This window comes from Lissotriton vulgaris, chromosome 1_1, assembly GCF_964263255.1.
Source record: "Lissotriton vulgaris chromosome 1_1, aLisVul1.2, whole genome shotgun sequence".
Classification (NCBI taxonomy): Eukaryota; Metazoa; Chordata; class Amphibia; order Caudata; family Salamandridae; genus Lissotriton; species Lissotriton vulgaris.
The window spans coordinates 1650749738-1650777678 of NC_141685.1; positions in this window are offsets into that span (position 1 = coordinate 1650749738).

Here is a 27941-nt window from a genome sequence, read left to right on the forward strand (position 1 = left end):
ACACAAAAGGCCTATGTAACTCCAACTAATATAGGCAGCGAGAATATGGTTTATAATTTCCAAAGGACTGAGCACCAGACCAGGCTTACTGTAAGTCAGATAGAACTAGAGGAGTGGATGCTTAGCAACGAAGTGCTGGCAGGGCCTATGGAGGGAAAATCAGGCACAGTGCAGAATAGTTCCTGTATAGTTGGTGAGGTACCTGCCCCAAAAGTAATCCATAAGGGAGCCGATGCAAATTCCACTGCAATAAATTTGCTTTCATGGAATATAGCGGGGCTCCAAAAAAAATGGCCATCCCAGAATGGAATACAGTTATTGATGAATATATGAGATCTGTATGTTCCAAGAAACATGGAGCACGATCCCACTCCATAAAAATGGGTATGCCACTTATTTCATCCCGGCAGCCTCAGTAGGAAGGGGTCGTCCATCTGGTGGCCTCCATATATGGATTAGCGTGGCATTAAACTGCGCTGTTACTGTGCATAATTTACACTCAGAAGACATACTTCATATATCTCTTAAAGGCCCCTATGTAGGACATTCTATGGAACTATTTTGTGTATATGCTAGAGTTGCCCCGGGTGGTCAAATTTCACCTACATTAGAATTACTAGATAGAGCACTGACAACTGTTTCCCCACTGTCTAACGAAATTGTTGGGGGTGATTTTAATTGCACACATGAGCCCCTAGCTGAAGAAGACCTTCTTGGTTTTAGCACAGAAGACATGAGGCTATCTATTCCTCCGTTAAATCTGGCACCCATTAGGAAATGGTCAGCCAGAGCAATTCAAATAAATGCCTTGACACTAGAACATAATCTGCGTGCGCTAAATGGAAGGACCATTTCAGACCCCAGTGGGGCAATGACATACAATAGACTTAGTTGCCCGTCACGCATTGATTACATTTTATTAGACACTCGTTCATGGGATAGTCTAGTGGACATGGAGGTTGGGAAAACCCAGGACAGCGATCATTACCCTCTCTGTATGAAATTTAGATGGGGGAGGGAGAAAGAAACAAGGAGTGGCCCTTTAATGGTTGCAAAAGAAGTAACACCTTCCAATTGCAACCGCAAGTTAAAATGGAACAGGGTAATGTGGGAAATATAGAAACTGAATAGTATTAAAGAGCTGGTGCAAGCAGAGACCAGAGACCTTTTACCCCTCATGACTCATGCACAGATTAATGGCCAAAGCTCCATTTTAACTGATTCCTACAAGAACCTAATAGAGGAAATTGGTGGCTTTTTCACTATTAGGGAAACCAGGGGTCCTTCGACTAGGAAAAAAAATCAATGAATGGCACCCCATGGTATACAGCGGAATGTAGGCAAAAGAGAAAGGCCATATCTACCTCCATTAGAAGAAAGGATGCGAAAGCAGTGAGGCTGGCTAGAAAAGAGTACAAAATCTGCATCAAATTGGCCAAAAGGGAGTGGGAGGAAGAACATTGGCAGCTATTAAAACAAGCGGCCAAATCAAAAGACTCAACTGTTTTCTGGAACCTGATAAATAGATGAGACAGAAGGGGAGAGGAGCCCGTACCTAATCACATAACTGAGTACCAGTGGCATGCCCACTTTTTTAAATTATATTGTGGCGAAGTAACTAGGGATCATCCATTAGGGGTACCCTTCGAGCTCTCTCTGGAGAATCAATCACATTTAGATCTCTTCTCTGCCAGGGAAGTGTATAATGCTATTTCAAGGATATCCCCCGGTAAAGCTGCGGGGCCGGACGGGTTACCAGGTGACCTACTTTTGAGTGATCCCAAGTTATGGTTCGACTTCATCGCCCTCCTAATTAATCTGATTCTTCATGGTCATCCGATCCCTGAATCATGGAAAGGCGCTGAAGTAGTGACCATATATAAAAAAGGTGCTAGGGAGGACCCTGCCAACTGCAGACCAAGAAGTCTAATTGACACCATCCAGAAAGTAGTTGGCAGGGTCATTGTCACTAGAATGGGGTCCTGGTGTGAGGAGTGTAATGTTCTGACACATTTCCAGGCGGGATTTCGCCAAAATGTAGGCACGATGGATCAGGTTTTCAGGTTTTGTGCGATATACTGGAAAACCGTGACCATCGCAAGGGTTTGCCTATATTTGGCCTTTATTGATTTAAAAACTGTGTTTGATGTGGTTCCTCATTATAAACTCTGGAAGGTGTTGCTAGAAATAGGGTTTCCGTGCTATCTTCTGGAGTTTATTGTGAGGCTCCATCAGGACAATTACGCAAGAATCCGCTGGGGGACCGAAGGTCAGCTAACCGCTAGGGTTCCTGTAAACAGGGGGGTCCGCCAGGGCTGTGTGATGGCTCCGACACTGTTCTCCCTCTTTATCAATGGAGTGGTAGCCCATTTGAGGGAGGACCCTGCGGATGCCCCAGTCCTGGCAGGGGAGAAAACACCTACCCACCTGTTTGCAGACGACAGCCTCCTGATGTCCAAAACTCCTATGGGTCTCCAGAAACTGCTGGATAGATTTAGCCTCTTTTGTGATGAGCGGGGGCTAACTGTAAACACCACCAAAACCAAGTTAATGGTGCTATCCTCCCAAAATAAAGTGAGGAGAGTGTATATAACTCTTAATGGGTCCCCGTTAGAGGTGGTGGAGGAATTTGACCACCTGGGAGTAAGAATTAATAACAGAATGAAATGTGACTCCCACGTGGCCATGATGTAACTAAACCTCAAAAGAACCACTGGAGCAATTTTGAGGAATCAGCATATGTCAGTTCGCAGGCCTATAGCTCTGGCTTTAGCTGTCTATGAAGGCAAGGGTCTGGCCTCTACGGTGTATGGTTCTGAATTATGGGGCTGTGAAGACATCAAGGACCTGACAAGAACAGAGAATACGTTTGTTAGGGACTTAGTTTCCCTCCCCCAATCAACACCTTTGAAACCCCTTTTTAATGATACAGGTAAACGCCCAATTACTGATATAATTCGCCTTCGTCCCTTGCTACTCTGAGTGCGCCTGAGAAGGACACGAGAATTGGAAAATTATGCTAAGGTCTTGGATGAACTAATTGCCTTGAATAGCTCAAACAGGATACAATGGCTTAATAAATTAGGGCAGCTGATTATGAGCCTGGGGATGGGCATATTTTGGGATTCCCAGTCCCCCCCTCCCCACCCCCACCCTCCCCCCACAAGCAAATTGTCAAAAAAATCTATTGGGAATGGGTACAGGCTGATGATCTAAAGAGTACTAAGTGGGGGGTACTTACCACCAAATTTCTAGAACACAAACCCACTAGAAAGCTAGAGCTCTTTTTAGACTTTATTCAAGTCCCGAGAGATCTATCACTCTATCTGAAAATGAGATATGGTACACTTCCTCTGAACAATTTTATAGAGGGGTGGAAAAGATTGAGGGATCAGTGCTTCTCCTGTCCAGGATGTCCGTATGTGAAGGAATCCCTACCCCACTTCCTGTTTGCTTGTAAGGCATACAAGAGACCAAGATCAAGGTGGCTAAAACCAGTATGCAGGGAGCTGGGTGTTAGAGATTTCAGGATAGCCCTACGTATCCTCTTAACAGACACTTCATGTCTGTACATTGTGCTTGGGGTCGCAAGGTTTCTTGCCAGTGCTTGGTTTATACGCTCAAGGCTGCTAAATGGAATTAAAAACTAGATAATGCCTTTATATTTTTATAACTTATACATATAATATTGCGGCTGCATTTTAACCTGTGTATTACTTTTTTAAATTGTATAGTGTACTATTGTTTTTATGTAAAGGATCAGTTAGAATATTTTTTAAGTAATAATTTTTTTGTCTGAAAATGCTTAAATGTTTGTACTTTTATGATATAAACATATTGAATAAAGTATTAAAGCAGTGTTAAACAAATCCATCCATCATGTGAAAACTGTTGAAGCCGCACAATTGCACAATTCCAGTGACCCCGAAATACAAACTGAGGATATAACACATAACATAGTGGTGGGGGTTGTCTTTACAATTATAATACAAATAAATACTTTACTATGCATGTTACACTTTGTGCCTTACAAGAGGTGCATTATGCCTCTATGCTTCTTTATGATGAGTCAAAACCTGGATTAGTGAAACCTCAGATCTCTCAAAGAGATACATGAATCACCAGAGTTAAAGAGACAATTTTGTTATGGACCAAAAATTGCAGTAGTGCAAAGCACTCTGAAGTCTTTGCCTTTCATCCTGTCGGATATTTCAAAATGTAGCTTAGTTCTCCAGCTTGGCTCTTCCACAAAAGCAGCATGCAGTGCCCTAGGCCTATGCAGAGGACGGCACGCCATGCGCTGTAACTACACAAGGGCCCATTGCAAGGGAGTAGCCAGAATAATTTAAATACCCAGACTTTATATGGCACTAAATAAAGGGGAAAAGTGAGCTATCCTGGTCTTTCATTTTGAAGTCTGTGAAAATTGTTACCCTGATAAAAGTTTGCAAAAATAATGCAAAATGATGCTTTTTACAGCAGGAAAGAAACTTGGTCAAAAAGTGCATTTACCTATGTTGACGTTTGTCTTTTAGTCTTTCGTCTTTAAATTTTCTTTCTTTCCTTATGGCCTTCTTTCTATCCACCTTTTTCATCTACTTTCTTCTTTACATCCTCCATTTATTTTCTTTCTATCTTTCTGTCTGTTCATCCTTTCATTTAGTCTCAGTCTCCCTCTATTCTTTAAATTCATATTTCATTTTCTTTTCATATTTCCATATTCCACATGAACATTCATTTGTATTCCATTTTTCCATTTGATCATCCTCTTGTCCTTCCTTCCATTGTTAAATCTAAATCTTCCTCTTTCTTTTCAGCATTCTTTCAGTATTTGCATTCTATTCTTCCTTCGCTTTCTCCCTCTATTTGCCTTGTGCTTCTTTTTTATTTACCATTATCATAATTTTTCTTTCTGTCACCGCTTTTGGCTACTTCGGCACCCCCTGCCCCTCTGCGCCCCCTCCCCCTCCCCCCACCCATCCCCACACACATGCTGCGTTACAGTGATTATTCTAGCCTTATTTACTTGCTTTTTACTCTGCCCTGTGCTGATCTGCAAGTCACAGATCAAAGGAAGGGCCATGAAACACTTTTATGACACCCTCCCCACGCCCCCCCTACACCTACACCTTTGGCCCATGGTCATTCTTTAGGTGATAATCAGCCAGATCAGAATGACAACGACCCCGTACAAAGGCTGAGCGAGTTCGGGGAGGGGCTGCTCAGTGGCGTAACAAAACATGAGGGGGCCCCCCTGCAAACTACATGGAGGGGGCCCCCCTCCCATTCTCCGTGCCAGTCTAGAGCTCTCAGGCCAGCGACCCGCCACACTGCAGGGAATGCGGGGCGATTGTTATACCACTGTCACCAATACAGCCGTTATAAGTAACACTTACCTTGCATCCTTCTCCTCTCTGCCTTGCACCCTTCTCCCCCACCGCCTTGCACCCTTCTCTACCCTGCATCATTCTCCCCTCTGCCTTGCACCCTTTTCCCCTCTGCCTCACACCCATCTCCCCTTTGCCTTGTACCCTTCTCCCCTTTGCCTTGCACCCTTCTCCTCTCTGCCTTGCACCCTTCTCCTCTCTGCCTTGCACCCTTCTCACCTCTGCCTTGCACCCTTCTCACCTCTGCCTTGCACCCTTCTCCCCCTCCGCCTTGCACCCTTCTCTACCTTGCACCCTTCTCCTCTCTTCCTTGCACCCTTCTCCCATCTGCCATGCACCCTTCTCCCCCTCCGCCTTGCACCCTTCTCTACCTTGCACCCTTCTCCTCTCTGCCTTGCACCCTTCTCCCCTCTGCCTTGCACCCTTCTCCCCTCTGCCTTGCACCCTTCTCCCCTCTGCCTTGCACCCTTCTCCCCTCCACCTTGCACCCTTCTCCCCTCCGCCTTGCACCCTTCTCCCCTCTGCCTTGCACCCTTCTCCCCTCCGCCTTGCACCCTTCTCCACTCTGCCTTGCACCCTTCTCCCCTCTACCTTGCACCCTTCTCCCCCTCCGCCTTGCACCCTTCTCTACCTTCCACCCTTCTCCTCTCTTCCTTGCACCCTTCTCCTCTTTGCCTTGCACCCTTCTCCTATTTGCCTTGCACCCTTCTCTTCTCTGCCTTGCACACTTCTCCCCTCTGCCTTGCACCCTTCTCCCCTCTGCCTTGCACCCTTCTCCCCTCTACCTTTCACCCTTCCCCCCTCTGCCTTTCACCCTTCTCCCCTCTGCCTTTCACCCTTATCCCATCTGCCATGCACCCTTCTCCCCCTCTGCCTTGCACCCTTCTCTACCTTGCACCCTTCTCCCCTCCACCTTGCACCCTTCTCCCCTCAGCCTTGCACCCTTCTCCCCTCCGCCTTGCACCCTTCTCCTATCTGCCTGGCACCCTTCTCCACTCCGCCTTGCACCCTTTTCCTCTCTACCTTGCACCCTTCTCCCCCTCCGCCTTGCACCCTTCTCTACCTTGCACCCTTCTCCTCTCTTCCTTGCACCCTTCTCCTCTTTGCCTTGCACCCTTCTCCTCTTTGCCTTGCACCCTTCTCTTCTCTGCCTTGCACCCTTCTCCTCTTTGCCTTGCACCCTTCTCCTCTTTGCCTTGCACCCTTCTCCTCTTTGCCTTGCACCCTTCTCCCCTCCGCCTTGCACCCTTCTCCCCTCCGCCTTGCACCCTTCTCACCTCCGCCTTGCACCCTTCTCCTCTCTACCTTGCACCCTTCTCCGCCTTGCACCCTTCTCTACCTTGCACCCTTCTCCTCTCTTCCTTGCACCCTTCTCCTCTTTGCCTTGCACCCTTCTCCTCTGTGCCTTGCACCCTTCTCTTCTCTGCCTTGCACCCTTCTCCTCTCTGCCTTGCACCCTTCTCCTCTCTGCCTTGCACCCTTCTCCCCTCTGCCTTGCACCCTTTTCCTCTCTGCCTTGCACCCTTCTCCCCTCCGCCTTGCACCCTTCTCCTATCTGCCTTGCACCCTTCTCCCCTCCGCCTTGCACCCTTCTCCTCTCTACCTTGCACCCTTCTCCCCCTCCGCCTTGCACCCTTCTCTACCTTGCACCCTTCTCCTCTCTTCCTTGCACCCTTCTCCTCTTTGCCTTGCACCCTTCTCTTCTCTGCCTTGCACCCTTCTCTTCTCTGCCTTGCACCCTTCTCCTCTTTGCCTTGCACCCTTCTCCTCTTTGCCTTGCACCCTTCACCTCTTTGCCTTGCACCCTTCTCCCCTCCGCCTTGCACCCTTCTCCAATCTGCCTTGCACCCTTCTCCCCTCCGCCTTGCACCCTTCTCCTCTCTACCTTGCACCCTTCTCCGCCTTGCACCCTTCTCTACCTTGCACCCTTCTCCTCTCTTCCTTGCACCCTTCTCCTCTTTGCCTTGCACCCTTCTCCTCTGTGCCTTGCACCCTTCTCTTCTCTGCCTTGCACCCTTCTACTCTCTGCCTTGCACCCTTCTCCTCTCTGCCTTGCACCCTTCTCCCCTCTGCCTTGCACCCTTCTCCTCTCTGCCTTGCACCCTCTCCCCTTTGCCTTGCACCCTTCTCCCCTCTGCCTTGCACCCTTCTCTACCATGCATCCTTCTCCCCCTCTGCCTTGCACCCTTCTCCCCCTCTGCCTTGCACCCTTCTCGGCCCCCCATTTCCCTCTCCCTGCGGACGCCCATGGTGTGTTCTAACAAGCGTGCTTACCTGAGGGCACCATTTTGCTGCCTCATCCCTTCTCATGTGAGCTTTGCCCTGGAGAATACTCTGTCTGGGGGCCCCCACTCCCACCCTTGTCAGGGTCCCGAGCACTGCTCTGTGCTGTCTCTTGCTCTTGCTCTCTGAGGCCCCCACCCCATCCTTGTCCCTGTCTCTTCTCTTCTCTTGTGGGTGGGCCCCCCACCCCATCCTTGTCCCTGTCTCTTCTTGTCCCTGTCTCTTCTCTTCTCTTGTGGGGTGGAGCCCCCACCCCATCCTTGTCCCTGTCTCTTCTGTTCTCTTGTGGGTGGGCCCCCCACCCCATCCTTGTCCCTGTCTCTTCTCGGATGGGGGCCTGTCCCTGTCTCTTCTCTTCTCTTGTGGGGTGGGCCCCCCACCCCATCCTTGTCCCTGTCTCCTCTCTTCTCTTGTGGGGTGGGCCCCCCACCCCGTCCTTGTCCCTGTCTCTTCTCTTGCTCTTGCTCTCTGAGGCCCCCACCCCATCCTTGTCCCTGTCTCTTCTCTTCTCTTGTGGGATGGGGTGGGCCCCCCACCCGGGGTGGGCCCCCCACCCCATCCTTGTCCCTGTCTCTTCTCGGATGGGGGCCTGTCCCTTTCTCTTCTCTTCTCTTGTGGGGTGGGCCCCCCACCCCATCCTTGTCCCTGTCTCTTCTCGGATGGGGGCCTGTCCCGGTCTCTTCTCTTCTCTTGTGGGGTGGGCCCCCCACCCCATCCTTGTCCCTGTCTCTTCTCGGATGGGGGCCTGTCCCTGTCTCTTCTCTTCTCTTCTCTTGTGGGGTGGGCCCCCACCCCATCCTTGTCCCTGTCTCTTCTCTTCTCTTGTGGGGTGGGCCCCCCACCCTCTCTTCTCTTCTCTTGTGGGGTGGGCCCCCCACCCCATCCTTGTCCCTGTCTCTTCTGTTCTCTTGTGGGTGGGCCCGGCCCCCACCCCATCCTTGTCCCTGTCTCTTCTCGGCTGGGGGCCTGTCCCTTTCTCTTCTCTTCTCTTCTCTTGTGGGGTGGGCCCCCCACCCCATCCTTGTCCCTGTCTCTTCTCGGATGGGGGCCTGTCCCTGTCTCTTCTCTTCTCTTGTGGGGTGAAGCCCCCACCCCATCCTTGTCCCTGTCTCTTCTCTTCTCCTGTGGGGTGGGCCCCCCACCCCCCCACCCCATCCTTGTCCCTGTCTCTTCTCTTTTCTTGTGGGGTGCGCTTTGTTGAGAGGAGAGAGTGGGGGCCGGGCTCTGTGCTGCCTCAGAGGAGCAGTGGAGACTGCTGTCTCTGGTGCCCTCATCCTCGGGACTGCCTCTGGCTCTGACTGAAGAGAAACAATGTATATTGATACTTTGTTTCTCTTCAGTCAGAGGGAGGGGGCGAAGGGCTCCGAGCAGGCTGCACCTGCTTCAGATGCAGAGAGAGAGAGGCTTGCTTCAGCGCAGACCTCTCTCACAGCTCTCAGAAGAGCTGAGGGGGCCGGGGACCCCTGGGGGCCCCTTCATTAACTGTAGAGAGTGCAGTGGCGGCTGGTGACATTTGAAAGTGGCGGGGCGTAAAATTAGCATCACCGACTGCACTTGCTTACCTTGTCACACTGCATTTGAGCACAGAAAGCCATTTTTTTACTTTGCTTTCTCGCTGGTGCGAGAAGAAATATCAGATCAAGTGCATCCATTTAAAGTTTGATGCATTTTTACTTCCCTCTGCCTAGCATTCCCCTAATGGCCGGGGCCTCTCCGGCCACACTCACTTTTACATTACTCCCCAACATTCTCTCACACTGCCTGCCTCTATTTTTCTCTATCCGTCTGGCTGTGTCCTTCTGTCTTATTTTCTCTCCCAATGTCTTTCTCACTCTCTCTCTAATTCCAGAAATTCATACGGATCTACGGAGTTAGAGGAGGAAACAAGTGTAAGATTTAATTCCTTTTGAAAAATTCAAAATAAACAAAAAACAAACACACAAAATAAAACTCCACTTTTCCCCCAGGAAAAGCAATACAAATGTGCAACTGCGGGGAGCAGAAAAGCCTGAGTATGGCATTTATAGCGACCTTTCCATTATTCGTCTCAGGACCTCACTATCTCGAAAGTAGTGAATTGAAATGATTGGAAAACAACAGTAATGTGCAGGCAAACACAATCACCTAAAAAAACGATGTCGGAACAATCAAACACTTTAAATATTGGATACATCTTGGTAGCTCAGGGCTGTTTCATTCAGCAAAACAAAAATATACAGCCGGTGATAGCGTTTTACAATTAAAGGTGCCCCCGGGCAAAGCTGTTCTTAATTGAATAATACCATAATCTTTACGAATCCTCCTGCATTCTTGAAAAGACGCCACTAAGTCAAAGGCAAACACGCAGCAAAAAAATATAAGACCAAGGTCACTCACTCAGGAGGATGCAATAAAAAGAGCGGATTCGATCAACATTACTTTCATTACATCATATTTCAGTATCATTTGTGTTATTAACCTGGGCCTGGCACCTATCCAGGCGGGGGACTGGAGCGTGAGTGTGATTCTGTCTCTTCAGCCAGTGATGGGAACCACACTCGTGCTAGACCACCCTCTGCTGTGGCGTTCGAGAGATAAGCTGGTGTTTCCCTGAACACCTACAAGAGGGTCACTTCTGCCGCCTCCGCTGGGCCTGCATGTGTGAAGTCGACCACCATAAATTATAATGCAGTCACGGATCCTGCTCCCAATACTCCCGGGTAGGGGGAGGGGGGGGGGCACGCAGGGAAGATAAAAATAAAGCAAGTAAACAACTACTAACCGGGTCCGCGCCGCCTTTGTGTGCAATTAGCTGCCGGCGGGCAACACAATATGCCTCTTTAGGATCCTTGAAAAACGGACCTGTTCCCATGCATCATTAGTATACTTATGGAAAGTAAGTTGAACTTGATGAGAGGAATCGGCAATAGACAAATTGTCTATTAGAGAGGGTCTATGACACCACAGAGAAAAACAGCAGGCAGGGGCAGCATCTATTAATCACGCACACCTGCGGGGGCCCTGGGTGCAAATTTCCCACCAATGGCGGCACCAGCTTTGGTCGGGACGACCTGAGGGGATGAGGGGGGAGGCGGGAGGGGTTTGGAAACGCATGTCATTAACACATTACACGATGAAATAAATACATTAATAATACAAATATAAATAACAAGTTAAATAAACGTAACTTACAGTCCAGCAGACAGACTCCAGAGACTTCATCCGTCCCGATTCCCGCCGTCCTCGCTTTCGAATCATGCAGGCAGCACCAGCACGTCATCAGGAAGGCGGCGCAGCAGGCAGCCTCCCTCTCCACTGCCGCTTTTTTCATTGGTGCGGCCGGCTGCCCCAGGTACGTCATTTTCTCTCTGTATGCTGCTGCTGCAGCATACAGAGAGAACAGGGAGAGTTACTCGAGGGCAGGGGGGAGTGGCTTGGGGGAGTGGCTTTCCCACTGTTGGTAATACAGTCTGTTTGGGCGGCCTCAGGCGCCCCATACAGTCAGTATTACCAACAATGGGCAAGCCACTCCCCCAAGCCACTCCCCCTGCCCTCGAGTAATTCTAACCAGGAAGTTGTGCTTTCTCGCCGTGGGAAAAGGCAGAAACAATGGTAGTTATATAATATGATAACTACCATTGTTCTGCCTTCTTGCACGGCGAGAGAGCAGGGGGGGCGGCGCCCAAACGCCCCCATGCAAAAACCGCCACTGAGAGAGTGAGGCCCCCCCCCCGCACTGCGGGGTCTGCGGGGGCGTTTGTTACGCCCCTGGGGCTGCTGCTGCTGCCTCAGAGAAGTGCGAGCTGGCACATCCTGCTGCCATCCCCAAAATTACGGACAAAAGGCGTCCGTGAAAGAAATGTTCATGGACAACGGACAAGGCGCCCAAATAACGGGCAGTCCGTGAAATTTACGGTTGGCGGGTGAGGCAGACACAGATTCACATAAAAGAGGCGGGCTGTGAATGGAGCGCGCTTCGAGTTCCATTACAGATTCCACCAAGCCTCCCTGCTCTCCTGTTGTGCCTCATTACCTGGTTCTTGTTCCGAAGTCGTCTGGATGGAGACATCTCCGACGCTGTTCTTCATTTCCGAGTCACAGGAATCTTCTTCCGAAATGCCCCTTAGCTCGTCAGTGTTTACCTCGCCGGCCGTCTCCTCTGCTCCTGTGCTGGCCCTGGGCTGGTCCTGGGCAGTTGGTGTTCATTTTGGCTACTTATATGCTGCAAAACAAAAACAAGGGAGTATATTGGAAAATAATCTTAGCCTTCTGAGATTTCACGGTTGCATCGTGATATTTTTTAACTTGTCAATAATGCTTATCTGATCATGTTGTAGTATCCATGAAGAGTGGTTCTCCATCTCCTTCTTCTTGGGGTGTGTAGCTATTTCTTCAAAGATCTGGAAATCACAGATATCATTGTTTTATAATTCCCAGAGTTTAGGGATTTATTAATAATATTTATTACATTTGACCCAGCACATTATTTTTTTGCATTTTGTTCTCCATTCTATCCTGTCTTGGGAAATATGTTTTGGGTTCTTCCCTAACACACAGGTTGTATAGATTTATTTACATATATATATTTTCCGACTTCTGGTGACCAACGCGTTTTGGTCCGGTTACTCGGACCTTGATCATGGGATGTTGTTACAATTGTATCAGGCATCATTTATTTCCATTATAGACAAGTACTTCTGGTGCCCTTTCATGGTGCATTGTGGTTACAATAGTCCACCGCATTTGTAAAAGTGCTTTGTGCTTATAATCCAATCAAATTAAGTGCAGAAAAGGTGTGCCTAATTGTGTTAGTTTAAACAATTGATGAGGCAAAATGTAAATACCATGTTTTCTTGTCTTTTCAAATTTTTCGAAATATACGTTATATACAATTAGACTTTTCATTTGATTACATTGAGATTATTAAATCTCAATGATTAAATATTTACTAGTCTCTCTGGTGAGTATTTTCATAATTTGTTTTGTCAATGAATGCAGAGTTAAACTTTATATTGTCTCTATAGACACTTGTAACAGTTCCAAACTTGTCAACTGTATAGTCCCACATCTTTCTTGGTTTACATCGTTCAGCAATGGGGTTTCCAAAAGCATTTTCTTCCATATGACCATCCTAGATTTAATTCAATCCTTTTGATTTTCCTTTTCGATATTGAATTATTATGTTGTTATTTGTGGCTCTCCAGTAAGCTCGTTTTACTTATGGCTCCCCAGTTAGCGTATTTAATATATAAAGTTAAACTCTGCATTCATTGACAGCAAAGAGAACTCTAGAGCTTGGAAGCTGTCACCTAATACTGTTTAACGTGTGACTTTTTGTGTGTGCCTTTATTACAGGAAAATGCATTTTGAAGATGTGGCAAAGTCAGTGTACAAAATTACAAACAGTGGCTTACTAGTAGTGGACTCGTGAACTATAGACTAGTAGTTAAATTCACATATTAAAAATACACGCAGTAGATCTTTTTGGATAATTAAAATAAACATTCCAGTGGTGATACAGACCCCATTCGATTTTAAATGACAACATTCTGCAGCACTACTGCAAAATGCATCATTTGAATGCGAAGGAGAGGCGCTCCTGAGTGCAGCATGAGCTTGAGCCATGACCTGCACTTGCATAATTTAGCATGATATGTTTAACTTGTCCGATTTATGAAGAATCTCTTTAAACCAAGAAAAAGCATAAGATACCACATTTTCTTTTTTCATCATTGTATAAACTGATGCCCAAACCGTTTTTGCTCACAAGTCTTGTGGGGAAACATCAAAGATCAGTATCCAAATAATTGATCAGTTTCTGCTTTCAGGGACTAGTAGCATGAGGCCAAACAGAATCAGAATTTTATGGAAACAACAGTGGTCCCATGCTTATGTGATGCAACAAACAAAATAAATATAGACGAAATCGCTTCTATATTTTCAGAAGGACATGTCCAGCCGGACAGAGGTCTTCCAGGTTTACTTAATAAACACAGTATTTCAACAAATAAGATGTCAGGAGTACCTTCCACACTGCCCCTGTGTGGTACACAGCCTGTGCCCGACACTAACGGGGTGAACACAAGTGGAGATAGTAGGAAAGGTTCAAGGCAAAACAAACGTTTTTTCTGTTTACATATAAATTTGTACAGAAAATATCACGCTGCACCATTACATAAAATCAAACAATCAGATTTGTATCGGGTGCATAAGCAAGTCGACGGCGTTTCGGTTTCATCAAAAAATCATAGAAACCATCATCAGGACATTTAAATACTTTGCCTTTAAATTAAACCTCAATTTTGCCGAGGTATAGTATGTTTGGGCATCGAAAGTCAGTACCGTCAAAATGCCCGTTTTAAAACTTGGCCAGTCACCCTATAAAACGAAGGAATTAAATTAGAGCAGGCCGAAGGTTGGGGACAGCCCGGCGGGCGAAAAAGGAAATAGTCTTACCACAATGGAGCGTCAGGTAATGCCGGTTTACACAGTCGTAAACGGGCGACGCCAGGACACTCCTGACATCTTATTTGTTGAAATACTGTGTTTATTAAGTAAACCTGGAAGACCTCTGTCCGGCTGGACATGTCCTTCTGAAAATATAGAAGCGATTTCGTCTATATTTATTTTGTTTGTTGCATCACATAAGCATGGGACCACTGTTGTTTCCATAAAATTGTTCCCCGAGGTCCCTGTTTGACTTGATTGGGGTCCCTTGTTGTTTAAGAATCAAACAGAATCAGAAAGCATAAGTATTTTTTATATGTAGAATACGACTGTTAGACAGCATTATAATATTCAAAGTTATATCAAATGTTAATTTACATACTTTAAGTATTAATGTTCAACAAAAGTCTAACTTGCCCAGAGCTCACATTACAAGCATCTCAATTTCAGTAGATGCCAGAAGTGTCAGTCAGTGGGTTGTAGATATCATTAAATTAAGTTGTCAAAAATGAAACTTTAATTCTATATCAATTTCCTAACCTTTCAACTTGGGCACCTAATATGAAGTTAGCACATACTCCTGTGTTTGGGCTATGGTACCATTTGTACAGCCAAATCCAGGAGCAGATTTACATGCATAAGTGGATGGTATTCACTACAAAGGGTAGTATTCAAAGGGAGAGAGTTATTACGAACCATTTGCACAAAGCATAACCATCGAATGAGTGGTGGTGGAGATCTCTACACATGTAGCTATACTTTTCAGTAGTAAATGTTGGAATCCCGAGGGGGAGTGATGCAAACCTGGGACAACATCATTACTACTAAGTGGGAGAGGTTTAAATAAATTTATGGGGGGTTTAAGGAGGGACATGCTAATACAAACACACAGCCACATTAGTGTAAGACAGCTACAATTCACAAAATATACATCTGATTTCACTTCAGCCCTTACGGTGACAAAGCTGGCTTAGATGTGCTCTTACCCAGCTCTGGACAACAGTGCAGGACTGGGAACCACAACCTGCAAAGTGCTCGGCCGCTCCCCCCCGCCCCCCCCCCCCCACTCGGGGGTTGGAGGTGCCGCCGAGCTCTCTGCCGGGGCCGTTTTTCGGCCGATTTTGGTACAGGGCCGATTTTGCACCCGTGCGGCTGAACGGGGGATTGCCCGGTGCCCGCTAAGGCCAGTCTGGCCCTGCTGGACAAAGTTAGGCATCACACAAGGCTAACCACTGTCACTGCAATACAATCCCATAGAAAACAACTGAGAGAGGCATTTACACAAACAAAAGAAATTTAATATTTTTAAGTCTAAAATACATATATAATTTCATTTCAGTTAAAATACTTTAATGTACTTAATTCTAAATTATTTTATTCTTTAATACTAATAATACCCTTAATTGTGAGATAATTCAATTGTATTTTGTAATTTGTTTAAAAGTCTAAACATTATCAAAATGTATTACAAGCATACCTTATAACCAAGGCTAGATCATTTTAATTGTAAATTATTGTTCATAAAATCTATATACACACATATTAAAATTAATTTGCAAATTAATACAAAGTTAATTTTAATAGGTATTGATCTTGGGTTAATTTTGTTTGTTTAAAATTATTTTACCTTTCTGTTTTTGCATTAAATTATTTTTAATGAAAATTACTTTTATTACATTTTCCTATTTTCTACTACATGGAGATGGCCTCCCTGTTGGCAGACAGTGCCATAAACAGGTGTAAAGATATTAACAGTAACCTTATATTCTTAAATTCAGTCATTGGAATGTGCACCCCTTTATTTCAGTGGTAGAGACATCTAAATCTATACCTAGATGCAAGTGCTCACTCGTAAATGGTGTATAAAAAAAAGTGGCAATTTACACCTAGATGAAGCAGTACATCCACAACTGAGTAGATCTACAGATGCAAACTTACTTTTGAGACTCATTATCACCAGACTTTGTGTTCACTGTATGAAATACTCATCCTTTCAAAATACTTAAAGAACATTTTTGTGAGTTACATTTGGAAAGAATTCAGAATCCTTAGTTTCAAAGCACTGAGAAGCAGAGCGCCCTTTTACTCTACAATTTGCAATTAGATACCTTTTTTAGAGATACACTTTGAAACAACTCTTTCTGTTTTGACAATTGTATTTAATAAATAACTTTTTCTTGATGGTTGCAAAATGTGAATACTGGACTATACCTAAATGTGTTGACCGTTCCTTGGAGGTGTTACCTGATGAGTCATCACATCTCACCTCCAGTAATCATCGACCGATATTGATACATTTCAATGTAAGGGTTTCTGCCAGGAGTTCCTGCAGGCCACTTCTGCCGGGGAGGGAAAACACTTCGCATTTACTAGGCAAGCTCGATGTTCATGATAGATAGACTTAATTAATTGCACAACAGATAGATTCAATTAATTCACAACTTTACTTGAGCATTGCACAACCAATGTTTTGACTTCATTTCTGCCAGCAAAAATAGATTGCAACAACGTTCTATTTCTCCTGTGTCTAAGGTTCACACACACGGGTTAACCTATCTTTGAGATCTAGAATTTCTCACATTGATTATGTATATTTTATTTACGAATCTCTAACTTATGTTTCACTAATTGTTTTATAAACTCACATTACGCCAGTATTCCCAGTGCTCACTGCTGTTTTCATTCCATACCTTTATGACATCAAGTTCAATTACAGTTATTTTTAAACAAATGTGCATTGTGGGTTCTGGAATTTTATTGCCTTGCTGCTCTGCGAAGGGCACCTTTGTGCAAGTTTTGATCTATTTCATGTAATTACATCTGCTTCAAGTTGTGTGCAAGTGTGAAAACTAAACACTGCAGGCATTGCTTAATTTTTTTTTATTTTTTTTTAAATGAGTGCCATTATTGTTTGAAGATCTGCTCAGAAGCCCGCTGCCGGAGCAATTAAACATCAGCGCACCTAATACCAAAGCTGGGAGGCTAAAATCCAGTTTATGCCTCTTTAATCCACTACGAGACACCCCTTACCCTTTATCTCACTGTTGCAGTTCTAGCTTTCTCTCTTTGCGACAGTTTTTCTGTCTTTCTCTTCCCCCGTCTATCCGAATCGAGTGTTTTTCTCTCTCTTGCTTCGGGAAATATCTGATGTAAAAAAATAAGTGCTGGTCCCAAGTGTCTGTGGACCCCACTGGGAACCACTGGCTCAAATTAGGCACCACATGCAGCATTGGTTTTCTACTGTGTTTTTCACTGTATTCTATTCGCAAATTGAATTTGTCACCTTTTTAAAATTAATTCCTAAAGTCAGTTGTACGGACTCCAGTGAATTTGCCCTATTTTTAGACATAACGTCAAAATAGATTGCCATTCTTCATGCAAAGCTGGGTATGTGGCTCCTGACAGAAACTAGACTGCTTGCTCGGTCGGATCCTCTGTGTTCAGTTGAGGTCCTGAGGGATCCAGGATCCTCACACAAGTGGAAGAAGGTCTGTGGAGAAATCAGCTGGCGAAGACTAGAACTGGGAGGAAGCTATATTGAGTTTTATGCCTTGGTTTTGCTCGACAAATTTTCCTCTCGTATACCCATGATGATAAACACTTGTATTTAAGGATACCAACAACGCGTCAAGGTCACGGTGTTCCTGAAGTTGATCCTTGATGTATATGTCAGACAAGCCTGAGTAGTGTTGAAACATTTTATAAAAATATTTACATTCCAATATGTGGTGGGGCAACATTCTTATGGATGGCAAACCAGGTATGGGTTATTGGCACCATTTATTTTGCAACCTTGTTGGAAGATCATGAATGTTTATGTATAACGCCTTGGGCTTGGTAATACTGGCCATGTTTTCCAGGATATACCTCTCTGCAGACTCCCCATAGTGAGATAAGAAACTTACCCAGCAGATCTCGTTGTATCCCATGCGACCTGGAGTTGAAACCATGCACATTATTGTTCCTTGTGGAATGATCAGTGCATCACTTGAGATTATTGATGCTTTCTATGTATTGCTAGGGATACAGAGATGTTCTGGGCTCTGGCTAAAGATGTCTGGGAGTGCTCTCTTACACATTCAGTGAGGTGATGTTTTCCTTCATTTAGGGTCATTTTGGTAATACCCAGACACATATTGTTCTTTGGCCAGAGCTTTACAGCATAAGTCCAGCATAGGCAAGCCCAACACCACATTGTATTCACTCAATGAGAAATAACCATGAACCCAACAGCTGCTGTATTCAAAAGCCGAAGATACCTAGTCCATTACAGCAAAGTTGCCCGAATAAAAAGGACAGCTTTCATTTTCCACACCTTAAGATGAACTGATTTGAGACCAATGCAAATTTAGCCTCATACACTAACATTTATATGCATGGAGTGAACACTATTTTCAGCCCTGCCATAAATATGGCTTGTTATAAGAGTTCTGCCCTTCTTTGCATTTGTACACAGTCACGTACAAATTGTCTAGTGTTACATGTTTGAAGGAGTCACCATAGTTTTGGAACTGTTGCAATAAAGGGTACAGGTGTGCTCCTAAATCCTAATGTCTTGCTGGCAGTATGCGTTTTAATCAGATGTGTGAAGCGGTAGTTACGGGACACTTTTTTAGGAAACTCAATTGCCCATTCCCAACCTTTGTCATGGAGGGGCCTTTGGAACTCTGCTTCCCATTTTTCGCGGAGTGGAGTGAGGGAGGTAACGCCCAGCGCTCGCACCGCTTTGTACAGCCATGTCACTAAGTGTCGCCCGCGGCCCATCTGCAGGATTGTATATAAGACTGGGAGCGTGGGCGGTTCCGTGTCTATTATGTACCGCATTTGGCGACAATCTTCCAGTAGCTGCCTATGTATGAGAAATTGTCCCCTTGGGAGGTCTGTATTGGCTGCAAGTTCTGCAAACGTCTGCAGCTGCCCATTCTCAAACAGTGACCCGGCTTCTGTGATTGAGTGCTCAGTCCACGTGTGTAGTGCGCGCTCTGTGTAGTGAGCATGGCCTTTGGGAAAGCCCACCAGTGGTTGTATGGGGGAATACATAGGGGCCACAAGTTTCATCTTATGTACATGTTTCAAGCTTGTGCGCGCCACTGTTATCTGGAGTGGGCAATCCTGTATAGGCCCAGCACCCGGTAGCAGCTTGTGTTGTATAGTTTGGGGCTGAAATTGGCCCCGCGATTTTGAGGGTTTCCCCCAGTGCGCGGCCTGCTGTGACATCCATTGCAGCTGAGCCGCTAGGATGTTTGCCTCGAAGGAGGAAGCACTCAGACCCCCTTGATCCATAGGTATCTTTAGTTTGGCGAGAGCTATTCACCTACGTCCTGTTCTGTAGATAAGGGTACCGAGGAGGGTATCCAGTTCTCAAAAAAAGGTTCGGGGGAACCACTTTGAGGTTAGTGAAGTAATATAGCAGTCGCGGGACCAGTATCATTTTGGCCACTGCGATTTTCCCAATGGGAGCCAGTGGGAGATTCTTCCAGAAATTCATGGAGGATCAGATCCAGGCTAGTGCCCTACTATGGTTTCCCTCATACATGTCCTATGGCGTGTGGTACAACCATACTCAATACTAAATATCGTACTACTTGGGCACTCCATAATACCCATTTGTCCAACAATTTGTAATTGCTGGGGAGGGAGATTGCCTGAGAGCGGGTATATTGTGGACTTGGCCCAGTTGACTTTTAGACCCATATACGGTTTGAAGTCTCGTAGAGTGTTAAGTATTGGGGTGAGGTCCAATGTGATGTCACGGATGTAAATGAGTATGCCATCCTCGTATAATGCTACCGTGTGGACCATGTCCGCGATTGGAATGCCACACTGCTCTCCCTCCTTGCGACGGTGGATCACAAGTGGCTCCATCGACATTGTGAATAGCAATAGGGAGAGTGGACAGCATTGTCTTGTGCCCCTAAGTATCGGAAATGATGGCGACATGTGCCCAAGCTTCACTCTGGAGGTCGCCCTGGTATATATGAGCTTAGTGTATGCGAGCAGGCGGCGTCCCACTTCAATCCGCTGTATGACCTGAAGGAGGTAGGGCCAAAATAGGGTATCAAAGGGCTTTTCCAGGTCCAGGACCAGGCATGCCGTGGACCTGATCATGTACATGGATGGAACAGGCGCCTAATGTTGTAGGAGGTGTTTCTCCCTGGCACAAACCCACACTGGTCCGGATGTAGCAGTGTTGGGAGAATTGTGAAGCATCTATCTGCTAATATTTTCCCAAATGTTTTATAGTCTTCTGGTAACAGGGCTATGCGTCGGTATGATCCTACATGGTTGGGGTCCCTGTCCGGTTTGAGAACGGAGACTATTTTCAATTCACACATGGATTGTGGTAGCTATCCCTCATCTGAAGCCGACTGGTATAGTTTTACCAGCTGGGGAACCAGTTGCGTCGAAAAGCCACAGAAAAACTCTAGTGAGGGTGCGCCAATCTTTCAGCACTATGTTGGGTAAGGGGTGCGTGCTTAAGAATCTGATGAGAAGTTCCAAGTCTATTGGGTCAGGGGCGACAAATAGTTGTGTGTAGTGCTGCTGAACGACTTTTAAGATGGAGGCCTGCAAATGTATTATGGTGCCAGCTACACTGCGTATGGCGGTGATCGGTGGGAGGGTAGTGTCCTGTGTCATGAGCCGTGCTAGCAGCATGCCTGTTCTGTTACCTTCTTTGTGTTCCTTAGCTGTGTGCCCTCTCAGATTATACCTGCAGAGGTCTGCTAGCGCCTCTGCATATGCAGTTTTAGCTTCTGCTACTTGGGTCGGTGTGGCCTCATCTCTATCTACTGCTTGCGTTAATGTGGCCAGTGCGTGTTCTTTTTCAACTTTACTTCATGCTAGGGTTTTGCATACCCTTGGGATGTGTTGTAGGCATGTGCCTCTGATTACAACTTTGAATGCACTCCATTCCATTGCACGGTGGTTGCTGTGTGTGCGTTGTCGTGGAAGTAATTTCGTATATGTGTTGCTTGACTTTGTCTAAACACTGGGTCATCTAGGCATTCTTTGGGCAGGCGCCTAGTGGGGACTGGTGATCTTGGTGGCTGCCACGCCAAAGTGATTGTGTGGGCATCATGATCTGACAGGACCCTACCCAAATATTCAGTCTCCTGTATCTTGGGCAGTATGGGGGGAGCAGAGGATAAAATCCAGGAGGACCCTTAGATCATGTGGTATCGAGTGGAATGAATATAGTTGCATATTCAGATATTTGGAGCACCATGCATCTGTCAGAGCCCAGTGCTATGTCCATGCTGCAAAGCGTTTGGCCTGTGTTATTGTTGGGGAGGCTGGGTGCGGTGGTTAAGATCTTTCTAGGAAGGTATTTTGCACACAATTATAATCTTCACCCAGTATCCATGGTGCCCAGGCGTATAAGCTTAATGGGTGCAAGAGTGAGTCCCAGAATTTGCCCTGGTCTGTGTTTGGAACATAGCTACTTCCTAGGACTACTGGTTGACCATCCAAGAGCCCCTGTAGTAGAGCATAGCGTCCCTCTCTGTCTATTGCTTTGGATAACTCCTGGAATGGAACCCCCGGTCGTAGCCAAATAAGTGTCCCCTGTGCATAGGCCGAGTATGTTGTGGTACAGAATATCCTGCACCAATGCTTGCGCAGTTTTTCTAATACTCCAGCTACTAAGTGGGGTTATTGCAGCAATGCGATCTGCACGTTCTGGCACTTTAAGTATGCAAATACTGCGTATTGCTTACATGCCATGTGCATACCTCTCACATTTAGGGTGAGGATGGTGATGTTTCCCTTATGGGCCATGTGGTATTGGGGAGGGTCCCGGGAGGTAGTACAATTAGGTGCCATGCCGAATCGTGATCCACATCCCTTTCTTAGTCTGATCCTGCAGCCCTGGTTGGCTCTGTGTGCATGTGAGTGTACAGTGTAGTGATGTATGACATCATGTGGGGGTACAATGGGGTGGGAAACAATCTCAATACTGGGAACCTATCGCAATCAGCGATATGTGCAAACTTGCTCTAGTGTAAGAAGAGAACTCTAAAGTATTGTGGGGGTGGCAGCACGTGACAACGAGGTGGCTCTCTCTGGTGGCATTTGTAGGATCATTTTGCACCAGGTAGCCTAAGAGTGGACAATCTCACGCTGGTTGAGCAGCTCCGTCTGTCAAATACCTCATATTACAGTTCAGTATGGCTTACAGGGTTGCACTGTTCACATGATCTGCTGTTATCTATTCATATCAATGTATCAGCAGTTTGTGGTGTGACCAGTGGCGGGGTCACAGAGTCTACTCGTGATATATTCCCTTCACTTCCTTCCTACTCCCCTGATGAAAAGATGTGCGGACCTCTATCTGTATCTGTTACGGGTGAGCAGGGTCATAGCTCTACAGCAGCCTCCAGGGCCTTTCGACATTTGTTTATGATTTGTTCCAAGTCTGGTGATCCCATGGATTAGGCATGCATGTCAGGGGTAGTTCTTCTGCTTTGTCACCTCGGGCGACCCCTGTTGGCACGCTGTGTCTTTGGACGCCTGACAAACTTAACTTTCGCACTGGGGTGTTTCTGGCAGTGTTGGTCCGCCAAGTTGTGGGCTTCCTCTGAGTCCATGTAGAATATGGTGGATCCCTCTTGTATAATTTTTAGACGGGCTGGACGCAGTAAGGATTATTGTATTCCTTCTTGTCCAAGTTGATGTTTTACTTCGAGGAACGAGGAACAAGGATCGTTTGTGTTCCACTATTAGGAGCAGTCTGGGAATAGCATTATTTGTTTGTTCTAGACCCGGATGGGACATGCTGTCTGGCTGCTCTGAGCACTGAGTCGCGATCTCTGAAGTGTAGGAATTTTGCCAGCATCGGGGGAGGTGGGCCTTCCGGTGAGGGTCTTCAAGCCGGCACTCTGTGAGCACTTTCAGTGGAGGAAAATGCATGATCTGTGGCCGGTGTAAATTACTTGGTCCATGTCTCCATGTATGCAGCAGGGTCAGTGCCTTCAACAGCATCTGGGAGTCACGGGATACAGATGTTAAAGTGCCTCAAGTGGCCTTCGAGGTCACCTATTCATTCCTCCATGGTTGTCATTTGGTCCAGCAGGGTCTGCCGGATCTCTTGGTGAGTTTTGATTGAGGGTTGCATGGTAGTAATTACCTTCTCTCCGTCTGACACTTTGTCTGCTAGTTTGCGATAGTTGTCCCTGAGCAGGCTGTTGTCTGTGGTTATGGTACGAAGTCTCTACTCCATTGGTACCCTAGAGTGTTTGATGGCCTCCAGTACTTTGGCAATCTTTTCTGAGAGGTTCAGCTGTAGTGGTGCTATTGCATCTTTATGTGGCGGTGTAGCGCCTGTGGAGGTGTCTTGCATTGCCATATACGCCTCCAAGATTGCATTGGCACGTTGTTTATCTATGTTGCCGGGCTGGGTTTCATTTGGTTGTTAGGAAGGCTTGTTGCCCATCTCGGGGTGGGAGGGTCACTGTGTGGCGAGACTCTGGTCCGGATGGTGTTTCGTGTCTGCCTTCCGTGCACTACCCCTCACCGCTGTCTGATCTGTGTTTGGGACCCCTCTCAACTGGGGTGCAGCTTCAGATACACCCCCATCACTCGTGGGGTTGAGCATCAGTCCTGTGAATCATCGTTGCCGTGTGGTGACATCTTAGCTCCTGGTATGCCTGGACTCGGAGCATGTGGTGGTCCCACGCCTGCACCGTCCTGTCAGGAGGCTCCTGCTGCTCGCCAGGGCAGTAGCATGTGTTTCTGGCGCTCCGTAGCTCTTCTGTGTTGTGCGGTTGCCCACTCATCTTTACCCTCTGTCACCTTATGGGGGGGGGGGGGCGGCGAGAGGGGCGAGCGGCCGTGGGTCTCCGTGTGCTTTGTGTTTTTCCTCCCCCGTGCACTGCCGCTCACTGTTGTCTGGTCTGGGGCTGGGTCCTCTCTTGACCTGGGTGTAGATGATGAGGCGCCTCCCACCATTCATGGGGGTGCGTGCCAATCCTGGAGGTCATCAATGCAGTGTGGTGGCCACCATCTTAGCTCCAGGCATGCCTGGACTCAGTGCGTATGGTACTTCCCAGACTGTGCTGTCCTACCGGGAGACTCCCAGTGCCCAACGGGGCGGCAGCGTGGGCTTCTTGTGCCCGAGAGTGCTTCTTTGCGTTGTGCAGCCGGCAACTCTCCTGCGCCCTCTGTTTCCTGATCTAGGGGTAGGGGCAGAGTAAAGGGCAAACGCCGGTGTGTGTCCACTACACGTTTTGCTACATTTCACTGTCCCTCACCATTTTCACAGCTGCTGCGACGGAATTGTTGTCTGTTCGGGGCGTAGCAGTGGTGGCCTAAACCCGGTTAAGCGCTTCTCAAAGACGGGCGCTATCTCCAGAGTCTGATGGCCGCCATCTTGTGTTTGGGTCCCCTACAGTTCGGGAATCGTTTTTTTCTATGAATCACAGTGTTTTCACGGTGGGGAACCCAGTGTCGGTCTCCTATGACGTTCCGATGGTTGTAGGCTTGTTTTCAGCCAGCTAGGCGCGGTGCAGCTTGCGAGATTCGTGCCTGATGTCGGAGCCTCAGCTCGGCACGTATGCCATTGTAGCCTGCTTGGCCACGCCCCCCGGCGAGACTTGCTTGGATATTAAAGATTTTGTTCTGAAAATTAGAGGCCAGCTGTTCACACCACTCAACAGATGATTGTTAAAGTCTAGCACAGGCCTCAGAAAACATAAATATTTTTACCACTTTAAAAATTTATTAATTAACTGCTACCTCTATCTTTTCTTTGAAATAGAGCATCTTTGCCTTTTTTAACCGCTGCATAATACTTTCTTAGTGCTGACTTGTATAAAATATTGTCCTTGGTTCATAAAGCTTTCTGCTTCTGCCTTTCCAAAATCTTTCTGCGTTTCTTCTCTTCATGGAGACTGTCTGTAAATTAGTGACTTTATGGCTTACTTCCACAGGGTGCATGTCGTGAGACGGGCGACAACTTATTTGACGTATTTTGCATCCCGCTGTCCATCAAGCTGGTGTCTTCTTCCTCTAAACCATGAGAGAGAGGGAGAGTTCTCTTCCAGAGAACAAATGAACTCCGATTGCTGAACCCTATGGATTTACTTATTTTTTGGTTATTCATAGCACATGAACCTGGCTCAAATAAAATCAGCAAGCTGTGTATAGCAACAGCAAAATGTGATCCCCTACCCCTCAATGTGATGTTCACCGGTACTTACCACAAAGTTTACTTAGTATGGTGGGATATGTGAGACATCAGAGAGAGTTTGGGAGGCAGTGTTGGGTAGCATTGATTAGGTGAAAGTCTGGTGTTTCCCAGTGAGACCATAAATCAGTGTCCAGCTCAAAGAAATGGGGCTTTGTTAAGAACATGTCACTTGCAGGGAGAGGTTTGAGGAGTATCCTTATTGGCTCACTAACATTATGATGTCACAGAAGAGAGGTCAGAGTTGACTGCTTCGTAGCAAGTCAATGTCACTTGAATCCTAAGAATATAAAAATGCATTGTCTGTTCTCCTAAAAATATATAGAGTTATTGCTCAATAACAGTGAATACCAGTATGTTTTTCATGACGGGATTCTGATTAGGCCTGGGCGGAATTTGCGGAATTCAGCAATGTGGACCTCCGCGAAGTGACCAAAAAACTCCACCATGCTACGCTGAGTTCCGCAAGTGGTGGAGCGCATTAGGTCACACTGTCTGCGCTGATTTTTTCGTTGGGTGTTTACCCCATGTTGGAAATTCAGCGTGAACAGCACCATGCGCAGTGCAAGAGGGTGCAGCTTCTTTCTGCCGCTCGAGTAGATTTTCTACTTGAGTGGCAGCTTCCTCAATGCGATCAGACGGGTTCTCAATGTGAGCTGTCGCGACCATCTGCTCGCGTTGAGAAATCTCACTGGGAGGTGGTCTAGAGTTTGTTTTCCTCGTTCGCCCTCACCAACTTAACGTTGACAAGCACAAGCAAGGAAAAAACTCTACTCCATGAACTGTGCGTGCTCCGCAGAGTGCAGAAAACTCTGCATAAACCATGAACGGAGCGGAGTTCACCGCCCAGCCTAGTTCTGAGTAACATCAACTGTACATAGAGTGTGAACCCAATGGTGAAATACATCACAGTTATATACTTTTACCTATTTATAATTCCACCATAAACATCTATCTATAGCTATGCAGGGTTAGAGGAGTAATGGGAGAGGCATACAGTCATACACCTAGAGTACTGCCATCGAGCCCCAACATCCTGTGCCCATTCTTCAATTTCCCCACCCAAAATTAAGAAAACAATATTTGGCATCTTGACGCCCACCGGTACCTCCCTTAATGTCTTACTCCCCTCCAAAATATGAACAAATTTATACCTGACACCTAGACCACCCAATGTATATACCCTATACCTCCAGCATGTACCCCCAGTTGAAAAAAAACGACTGATGTCCTGCCATCACCCATGGCATCCTTTCAACCTTCCCCCTACACTCAACATTTATGTCCAAATGTAAAGAATACACCTGGCCTCCTAATACCCACCCAATCACCCTCTGTGCCTTCCCTCACATTGAGAGCATATAGCTGGTGCTGTTCTAAACAGTGACTCTGTGAGAGCCACTGGTCTCTGTGGCATGTTTTATCTGACAGCATGGTCAGGAGGGAACAGTGCCTAATTAACAATGTGATGGTTGCTGCTGGTAAGCAGGGGCCTTGCAGTGGGCCACTCTTGTTCGCCTTCCTCCCTTGGGTCTGTAGAGACACAATAAATGCAGAACACAGTAGGAGAGACCACCAACCACCCTTCTGCTGCTTTGCTCTAGTCTCCACACAGGGCAGGGGATGCAAAGCATGTGTTTCTGTTTATGACGTACCAGATTTCAAATGTGGTTATTTATGGTGTACTTATGGTAATGGATCTAAATAAGGGGGAAAATGTATTATTATTTAGTTATTGTGTGTGTTATTTGGTGTGAACGTGAGCTAAGGCTGACAGAGTGCCTTACAAACTGACTAGTTGTACATAAAAAGGCGTATTTAGCAAGGCTTTGCACCAGTGCAAAGTCACAAAAAATGACACAGACCAGCGAAAAGTCTTAATAAACTGTTTATAACTTTTGAACTGAAAAGTGGCAAAAAAGTAATGCAAATTTTACTTCCCATTACTTTTCATCAAGGAGGCATTCTGTGAGTGGGAAATTTGCATTTCCATGCTAACACCAATTGGTTTTTACATAAAACCCTATCTACTAAAAAACGGTTCACTCAAATGTGCTTAAAAAATGAACGCCTCCTCGTGACAGATGTAAAGTTTGAGCAAAGTTTTCTTTTCTCAAATGTTTACCAGATTTGCTTGTGTACCCTGTATAGCTCTCACAGAAAGTGGGAAAATGTTAAACTTTGTCTAAGCATACTATTTTGCATTGTAAGTACAGTTAAGTTGTTTTCTTTACTAGTACAATCTACCTTTCCTGAGGCACAATAAATGACACAATTACCCAAAGCAAAGGCATTGAATTAACAAAACATTCACTGGGATGAAATGCTGCGAAAACCTCACTCGGATTAGACTGGGATTTCCAGGTAGCACCCAGATTTCTGCAGCAGATACCTAATCCAATACAGCTACCTTACTGCCTTAAAACGAAAAAATGACACGAATCATTGCACTATGTATTTTATGTAAACTTTGTCATAACAAGGATTCACTAATAGGTCGAATGAATAATGGCATCCCTATCATCACGAGACATCACTCAGAGGACTTAATAACCAATCGCTGTTGTCAGCTCATGCCATTACAGATCTCACTCTCTGTAACACTCATTAGCTAATAACAAGTGTGTGTGCGGTGGCAACGTTCATTGCAGGAGACATCA